This window comes from Myxocyprinus asiaticus, chromosome 28 (assembly GCF_019703515.2).
Source record: "Myxocyprinus asiaticus isolate MX2 ecotype Aquarium Trade chromosome 28, UBuf_Myxa_2, whole genome shotgun sequence".
Classification (NCBI taxonomy): Eukaryota; Metazoa; Chordata; class Actinopteri; order Cypriniformes; family Catostomidae; genus Myxocyprinus; species Myxocyprinus asiaticus.
The window spans coordinates 15,737,776-15,760,637 of record NC_059371.1 but is presented as its reverse complement, the minus strand read 5'-3'; the positions used below and the strand labels follow the sequence as shown (position 1 = coordinate 15,760,637).

Here is a 22,862-nt window from a genome sequence, read left to right as displayed (position 1 = left end):
CCACAGAGAAATGCTGGAGCTCTTTCAGAGTGACCATCGGGTTCTTGGTCACCTCCCTAACTAAGGCCCTTCTCCCCCGATCACTCAGTTTGGCCAGGCGGCCAGGTCTAGGAAGAGTCCTGGTGGTTCCAAACTTCTTCCACTTATGGATGATGGAGGCCACTGTGCTCATTGGGACCTTCAATGCTGCAGAAATTTTTCCGTACCCTTCCCCAGATCTGTGCCTCGATACAATCCTGTCTCGGAGGTCTACAGACAATTCCTTGGACTTCATGGCTTGGTTTGTGCTCTGACATGCACTGTTAACTGTGGGACCTTATATAGACAGGTGTGTGCCTTTCCAAATCATGTCCAATCAACTGAATTTACCACAGGTGGACTCCCATCAAGTTGTAGAAACATCTCAAGGATGATCAGTGGAAACAGGATGCACCTGAGCTCAATTTTGAGTGTCATGGCAAAGGCTGTGAATACTTTTGTACATGTGATTTTTTTCGTTTTTAATTCTTAATAAATTTGCAAAGATTTCAAACAAACTTCTTTCACATTGTCATTATGGGGTATTGTTTGTAGAATTTTGAGGAAAATAATGAATTTAATCCATTTTGGAATAAGGCTGTAACATAACAAAATGTGGAAAAAGTGAAGCACTGTGAATACTTTCCGGATGCACTGTAAATGACATGCAGGAGGAGATCCCTGCTTGCTCCATTACTCAAGATGATAGATAAAGAAACATATTTTCAAATGCACATAGAATTACAAATGTTTTCCTTCATGTGAAACAGGGGCTTGTAGGTTTTATCGGAGAGCCTTAACATAATGTGAGAGAGTGAAGAATTTATACATTAAGAAGAAATAATGTATACATTATTACTATTGCATAATGTAATATAATAATATTATTTATTAAAAATTATTGTCAGCCAGATTTCATAATCGTGACAGCCCTAGCTGCAATGGAGCTGTGGTGTGAACAACAAGGGGTCTGAGACCACATTAATGTGAAGAGGACCAAAAAAGAAACTGGGTCCTCTTAAGTTCACTTACACTGTGAACACCAAAAGCACTGAGGTCATTTGCGGCTGGTTCCCTTTCTGGTTCACTTCAACCGAACTGGGTTTGGTTCACTTAAAACTTACTATATGTGAAGCCACCCTTAAAGGGATGCCCTCATAAATGGAAAATATGCTCCTGAAAATCAATTCCAGGGGGCAACTATTGCCTGTTCATAAAAAAGGTTAATTTTTATCACTCATTCAAAGCATTGGCACTCATATTTTTGCTAGAGTGGACAATGAAGCAGAGTTTTTTGCATCAACATTTAGGTAAAACGTACAACTGCATGTGGGCATCCATTGTAACATGTTTACTTTGCCACTACGCTAGCTAGAGGGCAGTAATGTACAAAACTGTTAATAATAGTGTGGCAGTTTACAATTCACATGGAAAGAGCCTCTTTTGGTAAATTGAGTACATTTCTAGCTTGTTAAGTAGTCTTGTTATTCCAATTTCTTTGCTCACCTTGTTTTGCTTATCAATGTAATCAAGGAATACAAAGTGAGCTTTATGTGTCCCTGCATGTTCTGTCATGCATGTGTGTACACATACTCCAGATTTATGAAACAGTATAAGGCTAATGTAATCCAAAAGCAAACACAGACACAAAGCTGCCTCTAGGGATGGCAAATGATAAGCCCTTAAATAGCACTACCAGTTACCCCGAGGCAAAGTATCACATGATATTACCTATGGTAAAAGATGACATGAGTCAATATATTTTTTAAATCATGGTTTACATCTCTATTGTCTTTATTGGCATTATCTTTATTGGTACACACAGGAAATGGCACGCCTATAAACCATGTCATGATCTTGAGTAATACATAGTTATTTGGAAGACACTTTTCATTTAATAATTGCAGGGATTGCAACATCAGTTAACAACTGAAATTATTCACCTTCACCAGGTATTGCCTTTACTTACACAAACAGGACATTTTTGTCAGGGATGAATATGGCCTCACTGAACTGTTTATTCAGTTTCAGCCTTTTCACCATTTTTAATTTAGGGACAGTAAAGAGATGACAGAAAATGATAAAGAGGGTAAATTAATTTACAGGGTAAATCTTGCACAAAAAAAAAAAAAAATTATTTGCATTTGTTTTTTTTTTATCATTTAATGTACATTTAAATCACTATCTTTTGCCTTATAACACTCTGACATAATGAAAAAAAAAGTTAACATTGCTTCGATGGGGTTTCAAATACATTTGCTGAGGGAGTGACAGTAAATTTGGCATCTTTCTCTCTTATAACTCATAATCCATCACTCTCTATTTTGTTTCCTTTTGTGGAAAGTCATGGAAACATAATAGCTGATTTTTTTTTTCTTTTGATGTTGGAGCAAATGGGAATGCAAAACATTATATTTGCAGTTTATTTCTGCGTTCCAAACCCAGAAATGTGAAAAGGGTCCATTGGTAAATTACTTTGCTTGAGCAACAGTATGGAGTAGACTATTAACATACTCCTCTAACATCCCTTTTAATACATTACTATAATTTTAGACAGAGCATTATTATTTAGTATTAGCATGGAGTATTGTCCCCTGATGTCCTTTTCCTGACTGTTTTCACAATCTCTCATCTACATAACATAACCTCATGTGAATTCACCTTAATGCTATAGTTCAAAATCCATCCATCCCCTGCTGACTACACAGTTGCTAATGTGTCAACAACAAAGTCACATGAGCCTAAAATAAGTCAACTTTAACATACAAACACATACACACAGGTTGCCCCCCTGTTATACAATGGACTTCATTACCACACTATTGATGACTGACAACTTATTTTCTAATATTGTTATTAGTCATATAATATTATATGACTACTGTGCAAATTATCATACTCTTAATATATTATCAGTACAGTAAGAAACATGAGTGGGTATTATTTTGAGTGTGCACAATCACATGACCTGAAGGACGCATAGGTCCAGATATGTTTGTAAAAGGGATAGTTCAACCAAAAATGAAAATTCTGTCATCATTTACTCACCCTCATGTTGTTCCAAACATCTAGGCTGTTATTTTTTTTCTGTGGAACACAAAAGTTAAATTTTTTTGAAGAATGTTCACAAAGTCCTTTCAAAGCACAAGTCTAGCTGGCATTTGCATCCATAATTAACAAATGGCACTAAATTTTGCCTTTCAGTATTGTTGATGCTGCATTTTTTAACCAACACACAAATGCAAGCTACATGCAAACTTCAGCCAGACTGATCTCACAGTGAAATCAGAAACAATAGGTTGACTTTTCTTTAGCTAAAATCGGTCTGTGCTCACCGAAATTTGAAACACTGCCCCCATTGGCCAAAGCGGTCCCAGAAACAACATGCCCACTTCCCATGTAATCATGTTGCTTCAGCAGAGTGGAAGATTATCAGTGAAAAACAACTAAAAGTTTGGTCTGTTCCTTACACAAAGCTATTGTATGGTTTTAAACTAGAAAAAAAAAGACATGAAATATAGTGCAAGATTGATATACACTACTTTATGATACTTTTATTGTATTTTTTGTCCTTTTTGGAGCTTTACAGACTATCTGAACTGTTGATGTTTAAAAACCTGTCAGCTGTGTGAAGATTTTTTAAAAATAGCTACTTGTGTGTCCTACAGAAAAAAATCGCAGCATAAGGGTTTTGGATCAACATAACGACAGAACTTTCTTTTTTTTTTTTGGTTGATCTATTTTCTAAGGAAAATAAGAGTACATGTGTGTCCAGGTAAAAAGTACCATTGTGTGTGCTTGTATTCTGTGAGGTATTCTCTGTGTGCACGAACATACATTAAAGCAGTATGATTATTCATGTGTATGTAAATAAAAGGAAGTGACAGCTGTGTGGCGCTGCTGCAGTCGTCACACAGCAGGGAGGGTGCAGGGGGGTGACACTACTCCATTCAGTTGCTCCAAGGAGCTCTGCTCCATTGTGATGCTGCTCCACCACAAACATTCCACATGCACACATACATCCCATCCGCAATGCCTGCGACCAGCGCATTAAACATGCTAGATCCACACAAATGCTCCAAAAGCAATTCTATTCTTATAAAAGAAAAATCCCAGCTTCTCCTAGACAGCAATGATATTACAGGGAAAACAAGTCTCCTGCTTCTTAGATTTTTCTCCCGAGAAAAAACAAACCCAAAAAACAACAATCTCACGTGTGTCTTACATGAGTTTCAGAAGAGATCTCAACAATGTCACAAACTGTACTCAGATTTTCCAAGGCGCCAAAGAATGCAATAAAAATTCAGAGATTTAAAAATGATTTTGTTTCTCCAAAGAAATTTTGGGATAAGAGGAGAAGGTTTGAGTATTACTGCTTGTTATCCTCAGTTACCATTCACTGCATTTGTTTTTTTCTGTGATGAAAGTAAATGATGACTGAGGCTAAAGTTCTGCCAGACATCTTATTTTGTGTTCAACAGAAAAGAGTAAGTCATATGGGTTTGGAACAACATGAGGGTAAGTAATGATGACAGAATTTACATTTTGTGTGATCTATCTATCCCTTTAAATAAAACATAAATGAGACCTTCTTTAAGTCACCTAGGCTATGAAAGAACAATGTCTGAGAAATAACATTTTCCTCTGGCTACTTTCCTTCCAATTCAGACTCCATATTTAATCAATTCATTCCAAACAACAACATCATCCAAAAGTTACCCATTAAAATGTGACCGCAATATTTCACTAGCTAGTATAAATTTGCAACATTTTAGCTTTAATTTCACATCAGTGTATCCAGGCGATTTGAAAAGGCTTTGAGTATTTCATTAGAGTTTGACAGGTCGGTTAGTGGGGTTGGGCGGTTTCTGTCCATCCTCTGAGAAGGCCACACAAACTGTGCTCAGTGAATGCTGCCACAGAGGGGGGAACTGGCCATGCATATTGCCTGTGTGAGTGCGTCTGAGGTTTTGTTTTGAGATTAAAGGGTTTTCACATTCCTCTGGCCTGGGGGTCAGAGGTAACTGTGTACACCATGCTGCCTCCTGTGTGCAGGTTTAACCCCTTCTGTGCAATGGCAGAACGTAAGGGAACAGCTAATTCAAGGTCACAGACACAGTAAAATAAAGGCAGTGTGCCAGATTCTGATCAATTACAGTGCTCAGAAACACTGTAACTGGGGGTCTTGTGCCTGTGATTTTCAAATATTTAGTTATATTTCTTCCTCATTCATTGTGAAAATCATGCAAATTAGTGATTTTAAGAAATTTTAAGTAAATTACACGCATTAATGTACAAATAAACAACTTATAAAAAGTGTTAAACAACTTACAGGTTATTTTTAATGCACCAAATCTAAATGTTAATGTCAAAACTGTTCATTTTAACTCTATACTTTCATAAGAAATCATCTTGTCAGTTGAAATCAAGGCATTTAAAAAAATTAAACTGTATTGATAAGCATCATTCTATAATCCATTACAAATCAAAACATTAGCATGAATCAAATCTGGCATCACGTGGCACTGTTCAGTCTATATGCACGGTGCACAGTATAGCATATATAGCACATTTATATATATATATCTGAAGGCGTATGCTTAAATATTTGAAATTAGTTTTGTGGACAAAAATATAATTGTGCCACCATATTAATTTATTTCATTACAAAACTAAAAATGAATTAAATGATTATTATTGTTATTAAAAAATTTTTATGGATGACTTGGGCCGAATACTAAAGAAAAGCAGACAATAAGTGCCCAACATAGATGGGAACTCCTTCAATACTGTTTAAAAAGCATCCCAGGGTGATACCTCAAGAAGTTGTTTGAGAAAATGTCAAGAGTACATGTCTGCAAATTCTAGGCAAAGGGTGACTACTTTGAAGATTTTTAAAATATAACACAGTTTTGGTTTATTTTGGATTTTGTTAAGTCAAAACATAATTCCCATAGTTCCATTTATGTTATTCCATAGTTTTGATGAATTTACTATTATTCTAAAATGTGAAGAAAAAAAATTATAATAAAGAATGAGTAAGTGACCCCACACTTTTGAATGGCAGTGTGTGTGTATATATATATATATATAAGATGTTTACACTAAGAAAGATGTCAATTTGTTTTGACAATTTTATCTTTACTGTTTAATTTAAAGCTATAGAGCTTACAGTATGTAGTGTTGTAAGATTACAGACATTGTATTCAAATACGCAGGAACTGAGTTTTTAATTAAAACAAGAAAATACTGTTATTAATGTGTAATATACTCTTTATTACTTGAATAATCTTTTAACTAGTTGCAGAAAGAATGAATTGCAGAGCCTTAAATTAATTGTTTGTTTTTGAAGTTGCACACAAAAAGGATCTCAGCTGAAATTAGGACTGCCTACTCATGTCATAAAGTGCAGGTTAAAAATACAAATATTTACAAAAAAAAAAAAAAAAATCCATCCAACTAGAGAGCCCATCAAAAGGTCAGAGAGTGCATTTATGGTTAACTTACACCAGGAGGGAGGGACTTACAAACAAGAAAGATGATTTGATATGCACACTTGAACTAACTTTACCTTTCCAGGGGTCATAAAAGTGCAAAATAAACCACTTCAATCACATAATAAACCTTAAAATCTAATACTAAGCACTGGAAACATGTGAGTGTAACAGGTGTTCTTAGACCAAATTTAACCACTTTACTTCCCAACTCCTCTGGACCTAACCATAACTTTACTCTAGTTAAGGGCGCACCATTTGCACCAGCAGGCTAATTAGCAAATAAATCACATTTAATGCACACAGATTTAAGGAACATTTGAGAGAAAGTATTATATTTACACAGCAGATGCACTGACCAGCTATTTTAACGCAGGCTTTGGTATAAAGATTGTCTTAACATGTCTTGAGTCTGTGTGGGTTTTATTAACCGAAAGGAAAACGACTCATAACGTGTTCCGGAAAAAAAGAAGTTGGGTTACCAAAAATAGCCCCTGAGTTCACCACACTAAGCTAAAGTGACAACAGTCATGCTCGAGAGAAGGAGAGACGATAGAAAGTGAGAGAGAGAGAAGAGTGAGATTACGAGAGTGTGGTAGTTAAGCAAAGCAACAGATGGCATGGAGAGTGAAGGACAGCAAAGAATTTTAGAGAGGAAGGAAAGAGGAAGGAGGAGAGAGTGAGGGAAGAAAAAAAGAAAGAGAGAGAGGAGCTCCTGGTCAGTGATAGTCACACAGACTCCAGAGGGGAGGATGGCCAGTTATGCTTTACTGACCACATTGACAAGGGATGACAGGCAGTGGAAGGGGGGAGAAACTGCAACATGAGATCCCATAAATGAGAGCTGCAGGGATAGAGTGTGTATGCATGTGTGTGTGTTATCTGCACATTCAGGAGCTTAAACACAAACAAATGCAACTTTTAAACTTATGGCCGCTGTAAAAGGACAATGCTGCATCTAAGCTGATAATCGTTTTTACCAATATTCCCTTTTAGGTTATCAGTTCTTTAAAGGGTTAGCTCAGCAAAAAATGAAAATGATGTTGTTAATCACTTACCCTCATCCAGCAAAGTGGATAGCCACAGCCTGCTGGCCGATTAATGTTGTGGTAGATGAAGGTTTAAGAGATATAGGACTCTATTTTCATGACTGCCTTAGGTGCAGCACAATGTGCAGTAACTGTGCGCAAAATCTTATCTAATTATCTTTAGAGCGCTAATTCTAAGTGCAATTTTTGTGCCAGCGCAAAGCACAAGTGGCCGCGGGTGGAAATGTTTGCGCTATCTATTAGTGTATGCACGCAAACTGTGTGTGTATTGTATGTTAATGAATGGGGTGTAGTGGTTTATCGTGGCGCGATACACCGTGGTTCCAAAATGTGACGATGCGCATCATAGACATGGGACGTTTTTTTATTATTATTTTTCCATCTGTTCTATCCAATACATGTGGCATCCTAAGCCTACGTAACGCGGGCGTACAAATGGAAATCGCTTCATTGCACACAAGGAGCTCTAAAATACAATTGCACATTAGCAGCCACAGGTGTTGTACGCTGAGCTCAGCTGAAACTCAGAAAGTGGAAACCAGCATTGGGAGAGAGACACGCCTTTTCAGTGCGAGTGATCGAATGTCCGTTTGAAGCGTGAGAGTGGTCTGCCTGCGCAAGAGAAAATTAAAGTTTACAGAGATTTAATGATAGTGCCATATTAATCTACAATATACAGTATAATGCTGAATATTATGTATAGTAATGCTATGGGGGAGTATAATCCTAATGTCAAATGTCATGTCTGATTTGATTTCATCAGTAAATTAATATTATTTAACTGGATAAGCATGCACGTCCATTAAATTTTTTTTTAATACTTAGATATAATCAGATACAATATTATTAAAAAAAAAAATGCTACTTTAATTAAAAATATCTTAAATGTATGTAATCAGTGACAGTGTGTAAACTGCAAATGTACAGTATCTAACATAATTTTGTATTTTCAGCAAGCACAATTATTAATATTTCCATTTGGTGTCACCATTGCCCTGTTCTGGACTGAATTTTAGTCTCTAAAGGATCATTTAGCCCTTTTCAGAACAGTAATTTTAGCAAAGGAAGCAAAATGTTTTGCATATGTTTTAACAGTAATAATAATAATAATAATAATAAAAACTTTCAATCTTAACTTTTCTTGATTCAGGCTTAGTTTAAAGAATCATGAACTAAACCGAACCGTGAGTTCAGTATTGTGAACTGAACCGAATTGTGAGATTAGTGAATCGTTACACCCCTATAAATGATGCAAAGTGCAGTTTACTATTTTCCTGAGAAATAGGTCATTGTGCTAAGACGTTTGAGAAGCAGGACTGTTTTCAGAGCAGTCTAAACTCAGTTCCTGATTATAAAGTTCATGTCCAACCTCTATTATTATATGTTTATATTTACAACTGTACTTTTGATTTTATTTGTATTGGTATTTTTTCCATCTGTTGTCGCAGAGTGATTTTTAAGTCTCTGTGAAAGAGGCTAGTGGAAGAAGCTGGAGAGAGTAAAATGTTTGGATGTTACAGGAGGTGGTTGTACAGGATTATTTGACCACTTGGTTATTTTGAATATATTTTCATTTTGTTTGAAGTGTAATTTGAATTTAGTAATATTTCTGGTTTAATTATTATTATTATTATTTGTTTTTGTTTCACAAAAGGCAGATACAATCACTGTTAATACTAGCCATGATTTGTGTGTCACTTGATCAATATGATCAATATGATTAATAATACTTTCATTTTCTATCATTTTTCCATGCATATAAAAGGAGCATGTCACTGTCATAGAATGCCTGACAATGCCTGACATTTAACAAGGATGCAGTTAATGCACAAAAGAATGTAAATCTATATTTCTATACTTCTAATTCATTGCATACAGTCCACCTCTGAATTAAATTGCACTTGACCCAGCCCATCAACGTTTTGTGGGCACAATTTCACCAAACCCACTAGCGTCTAGACTTCACCAAAATCACAAAACTTCATGGCCATGCCCATTGACTTTGCATGTATGAATTATCATATATCGCTGCGCTTAGCGCTCTTAAAATAGGGCCCATAATGTGCATTGCAATGAAAACGCAACCTAGGAGGAATAGCTCTTTCAATCAGCCAACCTCCCATTTATTCTTTGGGAAACGTTTACTATTTACACGTTACTTGGATTGGCGCTATTTTAGTACATTTCTATCTTTTTACTGTGGAAGGCTTTGTTTGGAAAATATTAAAGGGATCTTTTTTCACACCAAAAGTGATTGTAGTGCTGAGAAGACATTAATTTAACCACTGGAGATGTATCTATGACGTTTATGCTGACTGTCAGTGATTTTTGAAGCTTCAAAAGAGAAATCTCCATTCACTTGCGGACATTCTAGGACATACTGAGCTAAGATATTTTTCTATTTTTCTTCAAATGTGTTCTGGTGAAGAGCGAAAGTCATATACACCTGAGAAATCACGAGGGTGAGTAAATAATGAGAGAATTTTCATTTTTGGGTGAACATTATTTAATAAACTTTATTGTTACACATTACTGTTTTCTTTACAGAAGTAACTAAATGCATTTTGACAGGAAAAGAAGCATATGCACAGTAAAATTTCAGCACTTTTATACTAACTATGAAAAATCATGCGATTAATTGCTTTTTAATGTTTCTATCAACTCACAGCACTAGTAAGAATACATATAAATACTCATGAGATCACACTGCCCAATACCGGGTTTACCGATAAAGCCTATGACGAGGAGGAGGGCGTGGCCAGCTGATCAGCGGGAGAGCGAGATAAAGGGGAGCCGGAGGCGCCAGTTAGAGAGAGAGAGAGAGACGCACGCACCCGGCCACGCCCTCCTCCTCATCACAAAGCCATACTGATGAATGTTAATAAACCCATTTGGTGGGTCTCTTAAGAATAGTATGCAAAAACGGAATTACATCAGTGTGTGTTCAACAGGAAACAACTGCGTTCACATCTTCATACCATTAATGTGAGATGTATAACAGAAATGCTTGTTTTTAGCATTTTAGCTAAATTATAGTTAATATGAATTGTTATCAATAATAGATAAAATAATAATTATTGTTATTGTTATTAAATATTCAAAATGTTAATGTTTCTGTTGTTGTAGTCTAATGACTATTTCGTTTTTGTATCAAATAGCAATAAAAAATTTTTTAAATAAGCTATTTCAGACCTGTAACTACAAATAAACACCAGCCTATTTTCAGCCTATTCTCTTAGCTGTTCAAAACACTGTCTTTACCCCACCCACTCGGGTCCTGTGGCATTCGCTGTGACTGACAGGTTTCACTTCCTCAAACAGTGTCCGTTTGGACTGTATAGAGAGCACAGTGGGGTCGCAAAGAGCGGAAAGACACCCCCCTCCCCCTTCACCCATCAGCACTACCACTACCACACTCCCCCTCACTGACACAGAGGCAAAGCCCTGCCAAACCCTCAAATCCCTGACAGTTACACAGCACTGGCCCTGGCTACAAACACGGGATGTGGCCACAATCTGCACCATCCCCACCTCCCTCCACATTAAACACATCCACCAGCCTGGGAGAAAAAACACAGGGAAACACAGCTAAACTTAGCCTGCTGTGGTTGACCGTTACAGCAGGGCTGCTCACCTCATCTCCCCTGTGTTTCATTATTACAACAGAGTTAATTGATACATGCACTTAACTTTTTACAGTCACACAGGGAAAATGTCAAGTGGACAAACATTTACATAAGTAAACATAAATACAATTAAATTATTTGTGTTTTATGAATTTTGTGCCAAGAAAGACACTCAAAAGGACAGAAAAGCAACATAAAATCACCATACTTCACTATATTCCAAATTGTCCGAAGCCATAACGCAGTTTTGTGTGAGAAACAGTCTGAAATTTACAGACTGATCTCACTGTGAATTCAGAAACAGTAGGATGACATTTCTTAAACTAAACTTGGTCTGTGCATACTGGAATCAAAGCACTGCCCCCAGTGGCTGAAGCGAGAAGGGTTTTTGAATATATGGGCTAGATGTCGACCGATTGCGGATTTTGCAGATGCCGATGGTGGTGGAAAAGGCTGATAACGATTAATCAGCTTTTTAAAATCGGATTATAGAATGTTAATTTTTTTTTATCTCATTACATTTTTATAGCCTATATATCCACCAGATGAAGGACATCTGGACCAATTTCAATAGCAGAGCTTCAGTGATATACACTTGCTAAGTGAACAGGTGTTCCACGTTACATCTGAAGCTATGTCGAGTATTTTTTGCAAGACTTATTGACCAATAAAGCTGTATCTTTCTTTCTTTCTTTCTTTCTTTCTTTCTGATGGATAAACAAGCTCTTAATATACATGTAACATAAAGACATCTGGCCGACACACGGTCCCCACTTAAAAACATCTAAGTGAAGAAGGGGAGGAAATAGACTAATTAGAAAATTAACAGGCTCCACAAACAAATACCAATTAAAGAGGCTTCCCTCCCTGATCTAACTTGTGGCCACACAATGACAGAGGAAACAGGCAATGTTTAGTAGTCTGATACTGGCTATCAGAAGCTACAAGCTCTATATAACAGTGTGTGCAGTTAAAGACACTAGTGTCAGATGGCTTTTTTTGATTTCCTCAGGGATTTCCCTTCTATCAAATCTGGAAACATAATTTTAAGACAATTTGAAATTGTGAGGCTTTTTTGGTTCCCATGTAAATTAACAGGTTTAAGAACTGATTTGTGGTCAAGGAGACAGTAAGTGGTGGAGACAGGTAAGAGCTCTGTTCAGATTGTAAAGGACACTTCATCATCTGTCTGTGTTTTTATTGTCTGTGTGATAGATATTCCAATGTACATGGGGTGGATTTATGTTGTTGTGACTATGAATGGTGTGTGTTTTTGTGTGTGTGTGTGTGTGTGTGTGTGTGTGAGAGAGGTGAGTCAGGGGAAACCCCTTCTGGCAGGGAGTCCTGGTGGTGACACAGAGCACAGGCATTCTGCCAAACAGTACAGTGCCAACTCTCTCTCTTTCTCTCTCACGCTCTCTCTCTCTCTCTCTCTCTCTTACTCTCGCTCCTTATTCCCTACCGCATCCTCCTTTCCCTCAGCCATTTCTCTCTGTCAAACTGACATTTTACATCTCTGTTTTACTTCTCAAACACTCTTTTATTCTTTCATGCTCTCATTTGTTCATTGTTCTTATTCATGTTCTCCCTGAAATGACTCAAATTGAAACAGTTATAGACATAAACTATGTATTATGTACCCTGCAGTGTGGCATGCTATACTTCAACTAAAACTATTTTAAACACTATTTTCTTTATTTAACATCATTCCTCCACTATTATTATACTGTACATGCAGATTGTATTACCACATTATGTGAGCACAGAAGTGGAATTTTATCCTTTTGATATATTCCGGGTTCAATACAAGTTAAGCTCAATCAACAGCATTTTGTGGCATAATGTTGAATGAAATTTAATAATGTTTCAAATGCAAAAATTGAAGTTACATTAAGGCACTTTCAATGGAAGTCAATGAGGCCAATTTTTGGAGGGTTTAAAGGCAGAAATGTGAAGCTAACAATTTTATAAAAGCACTTACATTAATTCTTCTGTTAAAAATTGTATATTTTTTGAGCTGTAAATTTGTTTAAACGGTCATTTTAGGGTTTTAGGGTTTACAGCATTGTGTCATCATGGCATCAAGTTGTAAAATTGAATACAACTTTACACAGAAAAGTGATTGAGTAAGTGATTTTATCACACTAAAATCAGGTAACGGATATATATTTTTTACATCTTGTGGCAATACTTTTGAAAAAGTGAGTATTTTAACTTTTAAGGATTGGCCCCATTCACTTCCACTGTAAGTACCTGACTGTAACCCATATGTTTGATTTTTTAAAGAAAAGGAGGGACGAGTTGAAATTAATTTTTGTGTTATTCGACATTATGACACAAATGCTGTCGATTGAGCTTAACTTGCATTGAACCTGAAATACTCATTTATGTGAACTGCAAAAAAAAAAAAAATTTTTTAATTAAAACTTAAAAGAAATAGTAATCTGTTAACCTAATGCTATGTTAACCATCACCTAAAATAAACACTTTCCCATACTACCAATCTAACATTTAGACACACCTTCTCATTCTTAATTATTACAATTTTCCATGTTTAAGAATAATAGTAAATTCACCAAAACTGTAAAACAACACAAACAGAAGTATATACATTATATAGTGACCAAAAGGTTTCTTTAAAGTAGCCATCCTTAGTATTATATTAGTATTATATTTGTCTATTTGCCTTGTCTATTTGTTATTATTTTTGTCTAAAGTTTTATGTTGATGTTCACTGGCTATGTGGAGAACCATTTATCCTCTACAAAAGGCAATTTGGAAGTAGATTTTAACACAAACTTTCTTAGCACTGCAAGACAGTTAGACATTGTGGTGATGGGGGCATGGTCGAGCATTCGTCCGGAGAGAGAGAAAGCGGTAAGGGTGCACACACCTGAGCATTATAATGTCTAACACCTGTTTCTGAATGCAGTAAGCACTGGGGAGAGTGATAAAAGGAGGAACCACGCCAGAGGTGAGGAGAGAGAGAGACATGCTACAAGTGCCAAAGTTCTCTATTTATGTTGAAGCTGAAAAGCTATTTTTGGAGTGATACATTATTAAAGTCCAACCTTTTGAGTTGAAGCCTCACATTTCCCGTTTCCTCTTTTCACCCCATAACGAACCCCGTTACAGACATACTCATGAAACTGGTTTATTTAAGTCTAAATACTCTAAAAAACAAATGAGTATGAATCATCTGAATCATAATATGAGCAATTTAAATACCCTGATGCCTAAACTGTTGCATTGCGTAATCCTTTAATCATAAACCTGCATAAATGTTAAATCACCTCTTAAATATACTTTTCACTTTTATGAGTTAAAAGCTTATAATAAAACTTAATACTCTCTCATAAAAACTTCTGAACCTCAATTTAGAAATCTCTAATCTTGTGGCATTAAAAAAAAAAAGTGAAGATTTCAATGACAAAAACTGTTCACACTAATATTTCATCAAAAGGGGTTTGCCATTCAAAAACACACTCGCCCCACTCTCTCTGTCTGTTCAGATGTGGTCAGCAACAAACAATCTCAAAGTCAAGCTTTGTCAGCGCCACTTAAAACAACAGGCATTGTCTCATCTGACCTTTTGTTTACAGATTTCTGTGACACTTCCCAATAGAACCCACTCTCTCAACGTTTCCTTCAATCAAACTTCATTCAAAGTTTGCCTATTTTTTGTTTACTACAGGAGAGAGCCCACCTCTCCCTCCTTTGCCATCTGTATTTAGAAGGATGTGCTGTAAAGGAGAGGAGGAGGGGAGAGCGAAAGTTGTAAAAATAACATTCCTGCATAAACAGGCTCTGAAAATGGTCGCCGGGCAGAACACATTCCTCACATTTCTTAAGAAACCTGATCAGTTTCTGCATCTCCGGACACTCCGTCAGTAAAATGACAGCAGCACGTTGCAGGGGTGGATAAAATGTCGGTGTTTGCGTTAGTGTAGGACAAAGAAATAGACAAATATATTTTCTCATTCTGAATCCAGACACTGAAAAAGCACATGTCTTAAGAGGCATACGCTTAAGAGAGAGCTTATGGTGCTTTCACACTAGAGCTTTTGGTACAAACTAAAGGCTGTGTGACATAAGAATTTGGTTAGTTTGCTTGGTGTGAAAGCGGTTTTCCGAAATCCACTTGAAAAGATGATCTGGGGTTTATATAGACTTAGGAACGGTTTGCAATTTGTGTGAAAGCATACCGCCTATTGAGATGTAATTTGCATCTTTGCATGCTCCTAGTTACACTTATTCCCTGCAAAAAATCATAATCGTCTTAATTATTGTTTTTGTCTTGTTTTCTACAGAAAAATATCTTGGACATATCTTTAAAAAACATCCTTAAAACAAGATACATTTACTAAGCAAAACTGTGAAAGATAATGACTAAGACTTTTTTCAGATAATAAAATTACATTTATTTTTACGCCATTGGCAAACTTCTTTTGTCCTGTGTTAAGCATACATCTAAAAAAATTCAGTGAGGATTGAGCTTTAAAAATTATTTTTTAAAAAAGCCTTAAAGGAATATTCCAAGTTCAATACAAGTTAAGCTCAATCAACAGCATTTATGGCATAATGTTGATTACCACAAAAAATACTTTTTTTATTTCTTTAAAAAAAGCAAAAATCAATGTGACAGTGAGACACTTAAAATGGAAGTGAATGTGGTCAATTTTTGGAGGGTTTAAAGTCAGAAACTTGAAGTTTATAATTTTATAAAAGCACTTAAATTATGTTTTCTGTTAAAACAAGTATATATATTTTTTTTATTTGTAAAGTTGTTTAAATTGTAATTTTATTAAAAACAAAAAACTCGCACACTCACTGCTCCAACAATTTTAATCCAAAACCATATCGTTAACGTTTCGACTCGTGTATTGAGTCTTCTTCAGAACAATACAAGAAACTTTGCTATGTCAATTTAAAGCCAAACATCTCATGGTTCCCGCAGGTGCTAGCTATTTGGTGTTAATAACTCCACCCATTCAAATCTCCCAGGGTGGATGTAGACAACACAGAGACTTGTATAAACATGGTTAAAATAAACGTCTTAAACAAATTAATACATCATAGTCCGCACCAGTATATACTGTGCATATATATATACACTATATTGCCAAAAGTATTCGCTCATCTGCCTTTAGACGCATATGAACTTAAGTGACATCCCATTCTTAATCCATAGGGTTTAATATGACGTCGGCCCACCCTTTGCAGCTATAACAGCTTCAACTCTTCTGGGAAGGCTTTCCACAAGGTTTAGGAGTGTGTTTATGGGAATTTTTGACCATTCTTCCAGAAGCGCATTTGTGAGGTCAGACACTGATGTTGGATGAGAAGGCCTGGCTCGCAGTCTTCGCTCTAATTCATCCCAAAGGTGCTCTATCGGGTTGAGGTCAGGACTCTGTGCAGGCCAGTCAAGTTCTTCCACACCAAACTCGCTCATCCATGTCTTTATGGACCTTGCTTTGTGCACTGGTGTGCAGTCATGTTGGAACAGGAAGGGGCCATCCCCAAACTGTTCCCACAAAGTTGGGAGCATGGAATTGTCCAAAATCTCTTGGTATGCTGAAGCATTCAGAGTTCCTTTCACTGGAACTAAGGGGCCAAGCCCAGCTCCTGAAAAACAACCCCACACCATAATTCCCCCTCCACCAAACTTCACAGTTGGCACAATGCAGTCAGACAAGTACCGTTCTCCTGGCAACCGCCAAACCCAGACTCATCCATCAGATTGCCAGATGGAGAAGCGTGATTCGTCACTCCAGAGAACGCGTCTCCACTGCTCTAGAGTCCAGTGGCGGTGTGCTTTACACCACTGCATCCGACATTTTGCATTGCACTTGGTGATGTATGGCTTGGATGCAGCTGCTTGGCCATGGAAACCCATTCCATGAAGCTCTCTACGCACTGTTCTTGAGCTAACCTGAAGGCCACAACTTTGGAGGTCTGTAGCGATTGACTCTGCAGAAAGTTGGCGACCTCTGCGCACTATGCGCCTCAGCATCCGCTGACCCTGCTCTGTCATTTTACGTGGCCTACCACTTCGTGGTTGAGTTGCTGTCATTCCCAATTGCTTCCACTTTGTTATAATACCACTGACAGTTGACTGTGGAATATTTAGTAGCGAGGAAATTTCACGACTGGACTTGTTGCACAGGTGGCATCCTATCACAGTACCACGCTGGAATTCACTGAGCTCCTGAGAGCGGCCCATTCTTTCACAAATGTTTGTAGAAGCAGTCTGCATGCCTAGGTGCTTCATTTTATACACCTGTGGCCATGGAAGTGATTGGAACACCTGAATTCAATTATTTGGATGGGTGAGCGAATACTTTTGGCAATATAGTGTATATATACATACATCCACATATACATACACATGCATATATATACATATACATCCACACATATATGCATACGTATACAAACATACATATAACTGGGTCTCCATTTTATATACACATATACATCCCTCTACACATATATCCAGAGCTCTAATATAGATTTCCTAATCCATTCATCAAAGATACACCACTATAAAACATTATTTCACACAGACTCATCAAATCCCCAAATCTAAAGAAAAGATCTGATGTTAAAATCCTCATTTAGACCATTTGTCTGTAAAAAATACATCCAAAAAGTTTCCCTATGGAGCAGTAGGTTTTCTATGTCAACCTCATTTCCTTGGGATACTGACTCGCTCGGCTACACCAGACTAGAAACTGGGTGTTTCAATCTCTGAAAGTGCATCGCCACCGGGCTGTTAACATTACCAGTGTGTATATTACTATGCTGTTCTCCTAGGTTTACCTACATCTCCCAAACCGCATGGACATTTAAAATAATAAATGACATTATTCACATTACAATTAATCACACCCTTGATGCACATTTTTTTACCTGTACTAGGATGATTAAAACATTGACAATTATGTGTAAAATTGCATTGAGCACAAGACCCACACTTATAATTACCCTCCGGTATATTATCTAAGAATGTACCAATGTTCCGAGGCAGAATATCTGCACTGACTAACATGTCTCTTAGATTACATTGTCTTTTAAAAACCAGTCTCTGTGGTTCCTTAAAAATATTCTTAATATATGGGTAAGTGTCAATAACATGCCAATGTTCACTAATTATATTCTTGAAAACGCTACCTAATGGAGAATATCGTCATGGTTACTTGCATAACCTCTGTTCCCTGATGGAGGGAACGAGACGTTGTGTCGATGTAGTGACACTAGGGGTCACTCTTGGGAGCCCGAGACACCTCTGGTCTTTGATAAAAGGCCAATGAAAATTGGCGCGTGGTATTTGCATGCCACTCCCCCGGACATACGGGTATAAAAGGAGCTGGTATGCAACCACTCATTCAGGTTTTATGCTGAGGAGCCGAGACAAGGTCCGGCCATTTCAGCGGGTAGTTCAGCATTGTGGCAGGAGGGACACAATGTCTCGTTCCCTCCATCAGGGTACGGAGGTTACGCAGGTAACCATGACATTTCCTATCTGTCACTCACTCGACGTTGTGTCGATGTAGTGACACTAGTGGTCCCTATACAAAATTCCACAACTGGCAGATGGGGGAGGAGTTACTGAAAACATGGAGACTGGGGCAGAGGGGCTCTGCCCAAGGAAGATGCAGTTTGCCAACAGGGAAACGAATTACCGGAAGATGTACATCGCATGGGGTTTTACCTTACAGGGAACCGCCACATGTGGAGCACCTACCCCAGAACAGGGCTCTTCGAAAACTCGACTGCCACAGGGCTTGGAGGAAATCAACCAGGGAGCATAGTTTGTGAACACTTCTGGAAATTAATGGCACATGTCTTCAGCTGAAAAGAGGTGGAAGGCGCTATGTGCAAGAGATACACCCGGCCGGCTATCCCGGGCTTATCCGCTTGTATTGCGTGCCACTACCTGGGACGAAACCGGTTCCATCCAGAGGTTGTAGAACCTTGCAAAGGTGTTGGGTGTTGCCCAGCCCGCTGCTCTGCAAATGTCTGTTAGAGAGGCATCCCTGGCTAGGTCCCAGGAGGCCGCTACACCCCTGGTAGAATGGGCTCATAGCCCTACCGGGGGCGGCATGTCCTGGACGTGATATGCCATAGCTATGGTGTCAATGAGCCAGTGGGCGATCCTCTGCTTGGAGACAGCGCTTCCTTTCTGCTGTGCACCAAAGCAGACAAAGAGCTGCTCAGAGATTCTAAAGCTCTGCATGCGATCCAAATAGATGCGTAAAGTGCACACCGGACACAGCAACGATAGGGCTGGGTCTGCCTCCTCCTGGGGCAGTGCTCACAGGTTCACCACCTGATCCCTAAAAGGGGTCGTGGGAACCTTGGGCACATAGCCCGGTCAGGGTCTCAGGATCACGTGAGAGTAGCCCGGACCGAACTCCAGGCACGTTTCGCTGACAGAGAATGCTTGCAGGTCTCCTACCCTCTTGATGGAAGTGAGTGCAGTCAGGAGGGCAGTCTTCAAGGAGAGTGCCTTAAGCTCAGCTGACTGCAAAGGCTCAAAGGGGGCTCTCTGTAGACACTGAAGAACTACAGAGAGGTCCCATGAGGGAACGAGGTGCGGTCTGGTGGGATTCAGCCTCCTGGCACCTCTCAGGAACCTGATGATCAGGTCGTGCTTCCCTAAGGACTTACCGTCAACTGCGTCGTGGTGTGCTGCTATGGCGGCAACGTACACCTTCAAGGTGGAAGGGGACAGCCTCCCTTCCAACCGCCTGGTGAACTGAATCGCGTAGCCGAGTCAGACGGTCCGGACCAGCCATCGCGACGGATTGGAAAGCGCAAGCCACGCATCCAAGTTCCGCGCAAGGGGGACCAAGGGGACAACGTCATCGGACATACCGGACGAGCTCACGGCAGGGCGGAGCTCGAGATGCCACACCATGTCGTGGCTGTGCTGAGCCTAGGGACATTGAATCACTTACCTGGCTCCTTGTGACCACACCCGGAACAGCCTGGGATGGGAGGAAGAGGCCTGTCCTCGTTACCCATGGAGACTGCCACATCGGGGGCAGCTGTGTGCCACAGCTGGGTGCTCAGGGGCGGGAAGACCACCGCTGGAGCGCCAATCCTGCAAGGAAAAACCCGTGGACGGTAGTAGTGACGACCGTGCACACTGGGTATGTGACCCAGGGAAGAAGGAAACCACTCTTTTGCTGAACTGTTGGGAACCGCAGCCACTTGGGCATGAGGCAAAATCAAACAAAAAGGCAACAAAAGATTGTCCGGGGGATGGAGTGGTCATCTTACCAACTCCAGGTGAGTGGGTTTCTTCGTCCTTGGGTCGTCTGTCTCAGGGGTGCTTTGACAGTCTCCGTGGGTTCTTAGCGGCCGACTGTGAGACAGGTGGCGTCTGCTTCCTGTGGTGGGCTCCATGCTGGGGCCAGGCCGAAGGGGCGGGCTGCAGCGGAGCCGGTGCAGTCACCGTAGGGGTACACCCTTGTCAACGAGCAGACGGGGTGCGGGATCTTGAGCCGCGCTGGGGCAGGATATGCCGGATAGCCTCCGTCTGCTGCTTCACCGCCAAGAACTGCTGGGCAAAGTCCTCGACGGTGTCACCGAATAGGCCAGCCTGGGAAATGGGGGCAGCAAGGAACCGTGTCTTGTCAGCCTCACCCATCTCGACCAGGTTGAGCCAAAGGTGGTGCTCCTGGACTACTAATGTGGCCATCGTCCGCCCAAGAGACCGCGCCGTGACCTTCATCGCTCAGAGAGTGAGTCGCCAAGCGCAGTTCCTGCATCAAATCTGGGGCGGAACTACCCTTGTGCAGTTCTTTCAATGCCTTGGTTTGGTGGACCTGCAGGAGAGCCATGGCGTGCAGGGCAGAGGCGGCTTGTCCAGCAGCGCTGCAGGCTTTAGCCATCAGGGACGACGTGAACCTACAGGGCTTGGACGGGAGCTTAGGGTGTCCACGCCAGGTGGCGGTGCTCTGCAGGCATAGGTGCACCGCGAGCGCCTTATCCACCAAGGGAATCGCCGTATAGCCCCTGGCTGTGAGGGTGGGGGAACTGAGGAATCAGGGCTGGGCAGTAAAAGGTGCCCCCCACGATTTCGTCAGCTCCTCGTGCACTTCCGGGAAGAGAGGCACTGGAGCGGGGCACGGCTGCTTTGAGCTGCGCCGCGAGCCCAGGAACCAATCATCGAGCCGCGAGGGTTCAGGGGAGAGCGGACCTCTAACCCGACGCTCGCGACTGCCCAGGAAAGCATGTCCGTCATTTCTGCATCAGCCTGTGACTGGGCAATCGTCCCCGAGGGAGGGAGCCCAGCTGAGGCTTCTGCGTCCGACTGGACAAGCCCGCTCTCCGATGCTGCGCTTGAGAGCTCATCATCTTCGCGGGCTCCGAACAAGAGGCCAGACTCGCCGTGAGACGAGCCGGCGGACTCGTCCAGAAGCCCGACTGGGGCAGACGAGTGTGCTGAGCCGTCCTTACGAAAGCAAGCCGCGACCACAACGTTGCCATGGTCATGTTCTCGCAGTGAGAACGTGAACCATCCACGAACGCTGCCTCCGTGTGGGTCACGCCGAGACACGAAAGACAGCGATCATGACCATCCGAAGTTGAGATATAACGACCACAACCAGGAATAACACACAATCGGAAAGGCATCTTTAAAAAGACGCGTCTGTAAAAAGACGTTCCGTGTGTGCCGCTCTTTTAGAAAAATATACTCTTTCTTCTGCCAAAGCGCCCAGGGGCATTCTCTGCAGTGCACCAGTGCAGAGGAGGGAGAAGCCACTGAAATGCGCCGTCACATCCAGCAGAGGTGATTGAACAGTAGTAATTCAGCTCAGTGAGCATGACCGTTCGGCTCCGAAGAGAAAATCTGAATGAGTGGTTGCATACCAGCTCCTTTTATACCTGTATGTCCGGGAGAGTGGCATGCAAATACCACTCGCCAATTTTCATTGGCCTTTTATCAAAGACCAGAGGTGTCTCGGGCTCTCAAGAGTGACCCCTAGTGTCACTACATCGACACAACGTCGAGTGAGTGACAGATAGGGAACCAGTGATACAAGACACCGGGGAAGAGAGTCTTTTAATCCGAGTTAACCTATCATCAATTTGTATATTTTCCGCCCTATCTTTGCTTGTTTAATCCAATCCTCACTATATCCCCTCTCTCTCTAAACCTTTGAAACAAAGTATCAGCCTGTTGATCATATCTTTCTTTTGTTTTACATATCCTATGGATTCTATGAAACTGACTAAAAGGTAAGCTTTTCTTTTGAGGTGTAGGACTGAAACTATCCGCTCTTAATAGCGAATTATGGCCTGTAGGTTTACGATATAAATTGGTAACCAGCTTACCATCTTCTTTGATGATCAAAATGTCCAAAAAATTAATTTGTTCATTATTAAATACCAAAGTACTTCAAAAGCTCACTGCTGTCTTTCAGATAATTGTAAAAATCAATCAATTGCTGTTCACTACCAGTCCATAAAATAAAACAATTATCAATATATCTACACCACACTTTAATATATTGTAAAAAATGATTTTTCTCGGAATAAATCACCTGTTCCTCAGATAAGCCAACATATAAACTGGCAAAATTCGGAGCCATAGTTGAGCCCATGGCTGTCCTGGATATTTGAAGAAAATATTCCTTGCAGTACATAAAGTAACTGTATTT

At 40.1% G+C, this 22,862-nt stretch overlaps 1 protein-coding gene across 6 annotated transcripts in view; it reads right to left on the bottom strand.

Moving 5' to 3' along the window:
• Nucleotides 1-22,862, bottom strand: part of LOC127418729 (zinc finger protein PLAGL2) — a 64,123-nt gene that overhangs the window by 10,018 nt on the left and 31,243 nt on the right. For 4 of the 6 annotated variants that reach the window (XM_051659465.1, XM_051659463.1, XM_051659469.1 and 1 more), the window contains one exon: nt 3,067-3,105. The exons of the other annotated variants lie outside the window; for them this stretch is intronic. The gene's annotated coding sequence lies outside the window, so the exon portion shown is untranslated. The remainder of the gene's footprint in view (nt 1-3,066; nt 3,106-22,862) is intronic. 6 annotated transcript variants of the gene reach the window in all.